We start from the raw sequence: 7,160 nt of genomic DNA on the forward strand, positions 1-7,160 counted from the left end.
AATAGTTGGCTGATTAGGTTTTTAGCAGAAATACATTGATAGGTTTGCATATTTGTATTTGGGGGATATACTCTGTTTCATTTCTGAGTAAATAAAAAACTCTAAGTTTGATCCCCTCTCTCACTGAAAAGCAGCATCAGAAGCTGGTGATATTGCACATGATGGGCTCTAGTGAATACATATAAATGTGTAATTTGGAGCAACTGGTGTACATCAGTCATTTTTATTAAAGAAACTCTGCTTCAGAGCCTTATAGGAGATAAAGAACATGGAACAATTGAGTAAATTGAACTTCAATGTGATTGGGGTTTTTTTGTGAAATCCTCATTATAACAACAGAGGTCAGTGATTAATTTATTTTGTCTTTAGGATGATTATTCTGGTCTTATGATGATCTCACATTTAACACTGTCCCTTGATACTAAATATAATATTGTAATTACGGGGTTTAAATGGATAGGGAATGGCTGAAAATGACCTGTGGTCTTCCCTTGCTTCTTTTTGATATTCTCAAAGTTTTCATGATGTTGATTTCTCACATTAGATAGTCAGATCTTTGGTACTATATGGCCAATTAGAGACTTGCTTCTAATATGCTATTGAACATACTTAGAAAGCAGCATTCCAATAGTGCAGAAGAGAAATCACTTATGTCCCAATTGACTAAAGCTCTGTGTTTTTATTAAAGCATATTTAACTCAAGCCTTGGGGGAAGCAGCTTACAGTGGTAAAAGATAAGCATTTTCCTGTGTCCAAGTCCATATTGAATAAATTGAGGCCTGGGGTACTTTGAAAGAAGGAGAGAGAAAAGACTCTGTGAGAAGCAGGGACAATCTTTGAAACCCTTCTAGCAATGGAAAGAAGAGGGAGTCCAGCAAAAAGTAAAAACTGTTCAAAGCTGGAGCTGCACAGTGAAAAGCCAGGGCTTGTCAAAGGCAAGCTGCCTGACAGGCTGACGCTCCCCTATGCTGTCATGGAGCTCCCCGGTGTGTTCACACTCCTGCCCACTGGCATTTAGAGCCTCATCTTAGCACAGCTGTCCTTTTGCTTGCTTAAAGCTGGCATGGGGAATGGCAGCATTCAGAGCACACAAAAATGGAATTATTGCCGTGCCAGCATTGTCAGCGTTGTCACCAACGTGAAGCGTTTCAGGTGAGCTAAGGTGGCCTTCTTCAGGACCATTCTTACATCAACTGGGCAGAGATGACAGACTCTGAGATAAACATTGATCCTTCTTTCTATTCCCAGCGCTGATAAGCTGCAGGGGATGAGAACTGGATCTGGTCCAATCTCTTTGACTGCCCTGAGATTCCTGAAAGTCTGTTGGGAGAATCAGTTTCTGCTGGTGAGCACTGACTGCCTGGAACAGGTGCCCTGAGACTGCATCCCTTCCCAAGGAATGTGGGTGCAAACATTCCAGCAATATCCCATGCCAAAACCGTCTGTGCTATTTGAAATTTCCAAAAGGAAAGGTTGGAAAAAGAGTGACAACAGAATTTCCTATCACTTTATACTAAGGCAATGTTATTGTCGATAGTGCACCCATACCTGTGTAAGGATGGATCTAGGTGTGTCTACATGTCTGTATAAACTTGCAGCATTCATGTTCTTCTGAAGTGTCTGGACATGGTCTAAACTGTGCCCTCAATGTCCTTTCTAGCTCCCATTTGTCTGTGCACATGTCCTATTACCTACAGTTCCCAACAAGGAAGCTCCATTTCCCTCTGGGATTCCCATGTTCCACTACCCCAGGGAGATGAATGTTTGCTTCTTTCCACATTCTTGCCAGGGCTAGGGTTGTACTTGGGATGCCCCCACACCTCCATCTCCCTGCTGGAGGCAGGGTGGTCACCCACACATTGTCCCCTCTTGCTATAGGTGGTGCAGTTGGTGAGTCCAGGGCCAGGCAGAACTGGAAAGGGGGATGGAGATGCCCAGATACTCTGTCCCCCTCTTGAACCCCCTGTATTATCAACCTGAGACACAAACACTCCTCCTGGCAACGGGATCAGTCCCAACAGTCCAACCCAGCAGTCCTAGCACTGATCCTGCTGCCATAAACTCCTTTCCTTAGCAACCAGATGAGCCCTAACATAAACCAAGCAGGATCAAATACCAGCTGGAGTACTGGACCAAAAACCTACTGACACAGCCAAGTCACATGACTGCACCTTAGCAGGAATTTTCCAATAAAACAGCTTCTTTGCTGAAAGAGACACTGCTTTGACTGAGCTTGCTGGTAAAATACCTACATATTTAGAGTGTTAATTTTTGTTTTAATCTGATGTCTTCCCAGATGGGAAATTTGCTCACAAATTATTGAGAAGTACTCATTTGCTTACATGGATGTCTAAGTAAACAATCCTGAACTTTTTCTTTTGGACTGTAATAATTTTTTTTAAAAAAAAAAATTAAAATTTTTATTTTTTTTTTAAAGAAATAATTAATTTAAAAACATGTATTATGAATTTGAAGATAAAGAAGAGGGTTTCAAATATCACAAAGTGTTTTTTGGTTTATTTTTTTTAGTTTGTTGAGCTGAATGTTGTTTTGACTTTTTTTCCCCCAGTGTTTGGTTGGTTTATTTGTTTGTTTTGCTGTTGGTATTGGTGGTTTAGGGGTTTTTTTTGTCCATTTTGGAATGAAGAAGAGTCAGAATGGCTGTGCAGGGGGAACAGTTTCTGGTGCGGTCACAGACAAGCGCTCGCAGCAGCGGCTGTCGCGATGAGCCACAGAGGAGCTCCCTCTCCTGCTGGACTGTCCGTGGCTCTGGATACAGCTGCTGTGTCACCAGCTCCACGCTGGCAACCTGTTTCTAGCACTGCAGGGAGGCTATTCCCACTGCTGGCTAACTGTGCCTTCCAGTGCTAGAGGAACCTGGCTGTAGATTTATATCCTTCTGGGCATCCGAGACGTGTTTAATGGAGTGCAGTATCTGCATCCCTGGGGTGTACTGAGGGTTCTCTGATCAGGCTCAGCAGGACACCAACCACGTGCTTTACACTTGTCAATTTTTACGCTTCTCATCTGAAAACCCCGAACAACAGCCTGCTCCTTGGAAAGCTTCCAGCGGCTGTGAGACTGGCACTAACACAAGGGCACACCCACACTGCACTTGAAGCGCTCCTTCAGCGGGAAAATACCCTTCATGCTGGAAATAAAGCTGAGCTGGGGGTAAAACAAAGGTTTTATATCTGTACTATGGGCATTTCCTGGAGCAGCACGGTCACATCCGCCCCACCGGGCTGAGCAGGAGGAATCCTGGGGTGCTCAGAGGCCACAGGTAAAACCACACAATCCCAATTTGTGTGGTTTTCAGCATGGCTAATCCTAAATCCAGCCTGGATCAAACGAAACCCTCACTCATTCCTAATTCCCCCAAATTAATGCTCACATTGCTGTGTACATGCTGTTAGCTAACAGACCACACAGCAGACATCATCCTCCATAACATGCTGGGCTGTTTAGAAGACTTTTTGCTTCTTGCTGCTTATTGCCAACTCTGCCAGCACAAGTATTTCCCAATCTGCCTGTAGCAAGCCCAAAATGTTCCCTCCTGCTGATAGAAAAGTGAGGAGCTGAGCTCAGGAAGAGAGTCTCTGACAGAGAGCAGGGGGAAAGGATGAAGAAAACAATGTGCTTAAAAGGTGTCATCATTTACAAAAGTAGCATCTGGCCAATGTAATTCTCCCTTGTGGCAGGTGCTAAGTGCCTTGTTAAATTGTGGGCCAGATATATCCATCTTTACATGCAGGAGCTATTTTGGTTGGGCACATGTAAGTCCCAGAGACAGAGAGTATGGAATCAAGGTTAAACTGCCTTCCCAAACAGTGGCAGCAGGAATAAGGTGCTTCCAGTACCTTAGCTCCTACTTTTCTGGCTCATTAATGTAGTTCTAAAATCTAATTAATAACAAAGGCTGTCATTCATTCCCTCCTCTCCTGCTTTCACAGTGTCTGGCAAATTGTGTATTGAAGAACAGGAGAGTACCAGTGTCACTAAATTTTGATATGTATGTGATTCATCAAGCTGGTGAAAAAGCATAGCTCTTAACTCAGTGGATTATCTTCTTTAAAGTTTGATTTCATCTGAACTGGCTAGGAATTTGAAAATTTTCAGAGTTTCCTATAGAGGAAGCCAAGAGCCTTCCTAGACTCAACAGCTCTGTAGACACTTGATATTTGTACAGAGAAGCAGATCTATGACATTTTAACAACAACAAAAACAAAAAAAAAATTGAATCAAACCAACCAGCTACTTCAAAAGAGAATTTCAGCCAAGATCTAGTGACCCCCTTGTGTGGGACAAACAGTACCACTTGCATCTTCACTGTACTGCTACTCATCTCTGTGATGAAGTGATGCAGACAACCCAGATGGCATTGTAAGGCAGGGTGACACTGAGGGGGCCCATATGTCTTGTGAGCTGTCAGTGAAGGGACAAGTCACCTCTCAGGCTACGGAGACTCATTCAATTACTAAAAGAGGGGACCCCTTAGCAAGAAATATCTCCCTTCAGAATGTCTGCATTTAAAGAAACCAGAGTAACTTACGGCTCAGGTGGGCTTGTCACGGTGCAAAGGGTATGCTAGTAAAAAACGACTGAGCAAGAAACCTTCCTTTCCTGCCAGCTTGGACCCAAGATGTGAGCTCCACCCACAGCCTCACAGTGGAAGCAGGGATAAAATCTTGTGCAGTGAGTCCTGGGCTTCACTGGCAGAGCTGACTCACCTAAATGCTGCTCCTGAGCCTGGTGGAGGGGAACTCCACCAGAAGAGAGAGGAAGCTGCAGTTTAAATGTGCATGCTCACACACACACACATGATGTCTGGCTGCTTGTTGTCTGTATTATTTATCTGAATAAGCAGCAGCATCAATCTGGATTGCTCCCAGGTTCAGACCCACAGGAGAAGTATTCAAGCATTTGGCTTTCTGAGAGTGATTTTGAAACTTCCTTCCTGACCTTTGTTGGATGGTGATTGTCAAATCCTCCCCGGAGAACCTCTGGCTCAGTCCCAGCTGGATTTAGCTCTAAACTAATGGTTCAGAGGAGAAATAGGATCAGCTCTTTTCTCCTTCACATCTTCCTTCCCTGCCAGCAGCCAATTTCTTGTGCACTGCTACAAAAATATTTCTAATAACAAGTAACAACTCCCAAGGATGCTCCTATCCCTTGCTGTGCCAAGGCTTGTGATCACATCAGCACCTTGGTTCTCAAGCATCTGCCAAAACCTGATGGCTTCAGCCAGCATGACGGAGCGAGGGTGAGCCAGCTGTGATATAACAGGCAGAGTTTAGGTTCCTGGGGAGTCTTCTTTGCAGAGATGGGCTTCTTCATTTAATGGGCTTTGGATCTTATTTAACACATTGCCTCATGTACAGTGCGGGTGTAAAGAAGCTGAGTGCACATAATAAAAAACTTGGCCTATTTGTACCTAGGGGAGTCCTAATAAATTTGCCACTATAGCAAGTGTTAGTCTCCAGGGCCAATACTGAATGCTGGAGTTTAATAAAAAAGAATTCTGAAACAGAAGAACTGAAAGGTAAACCAGTTCAGCTGACAAAGCAAACACAGTTTAATTAAAAATGAAGTTTTCTCCTGGCCTTGACCAGTCCCAAGGAGCAGTGTGTGTCTAAAGCTGGCTGTGTCTGGCCTGCCTTCTGATGGCTGCTCGCAGGGTGCATTTTCCTAGCACACTATCAGAGGTCTTCCAGACTGGGCTGAAGGCACTTCTCAGAGTGTGTTCAGGCCATTGTTAGGGCAAAGATGGATGTCATGAAGGTTGACACGTTCCAGGTGTCTGCTGGTATACAGCATTAATGTCACACTACTCTGGCTTGTGCTGGGACTTAGAAAGCAGGTCAGTAACTGCCACCCTGCCATTTGGCCAGCCCAGAGGAGTGGGTATTTTGTCTGTACAAGTAGAAGTCAACATCTCAGATGCTCCAGGACACTGTAGAGTGATTTGGCTGTGCTGTCTGAGACCAGAAGCAGCTTCAGTAGCTTCCATGACTATCAGAACACAGTTCTGGAAGCTGCCTTTTGTTGCTCTGCATATGAAAACTCTTCTTGGTAAAATGACACATGTGGTGGTGTTTTTTGCTTTCTCTGTTTCATATTATGTATGTTATATTGAAAAAACAAACTACAGAAGAAACCATTGAAGTTATATACTAGAACAGTTAGGCAAGCCAATATTTTGAATTGGAATGAGATTTAACTATTACTAGTTTGCCGTAAGAAATGTCTCCCAACTCCAAAATATGATGCTCAGACTTCTGAAACAGCAGACAAGCACCTACTTGTGGCAGACATCTTAGAGCAGACAATAAGGACACTAGAGCTGGATTATTAAAATATTGTCAAGACCTCTCTTTCAACTAAGGCTGGATGTTCTACAGGCCAATGAAATTCACATTTTCACAAGCCAGGTCTGTGTAAAATCTTCTTTGGTAGTTACCAGGAAAAGATCTTACTTTGTGGTAATATGGCCACCTAAAGTCAATATTTTAGTACATTACAGAGGAAGTTTTTAACTGGAAAGAATAAAGCATTGTTTATTGTACTCTATTACTATTTTATTTATGGCATTGTGGTGGTGCAACCCCCCCGTCCTCAGGCTGCACTGTGATCTCAGAGAGGGGTGTCAAACTCTTCAGTGGAGAGGTCTGAATTATGTGCTTGGGGCTCGGGTATCAGTTCAGGGCATCTGACTTCCCCTGCTTCACACGCTGCTTCCACCGCACCGCCAGCCAAGCACAACAGCATCTTTATTGAGCAGAGCTCTTTCAGAGGGAGAATGTGCCACAGCAGCACACCACAAGCATTTCATCTCCATCCCCTGTTGCCTTGTGGTCCACCCGGCAGCAAATGACTTCCTCCCACACTGCCCTGGCTTCTCTGTGCTGCAGGGAAGCAGAAAGCTTGTGTGCAGACCTCCCAGAGACACAGCCCTGCCAGCAGGCTTTTATCCCTGGCCATGACCTGGGATGGGGGACTCCTCTGGGAAGTGGAGAGGTCATCCCAAATTCACCAAGGACAACAATCTGTGGGGAACAGAGGGGAGGGCACCAACTGCATGAGGGAAGAGTTTAATGGTAAACCAGGATCTTTATCTGCATGCACATGGCCTTCAGCGTTGTTGTAAATAATACTCCTAA

The sequence above is a fragment of the Parus major genome, chromosome 6 (assembly GCF_001522545.3).
Source record: "Parus major isolate Abel chromosome 6, Parus_major1.1, whole genome shotgun sequence".
NCBI classification, from domain to species: Eukaryota; Metazoa; Chordata; class Aves; order Passeriformes; family Paridae; genus Parus; species Parus major.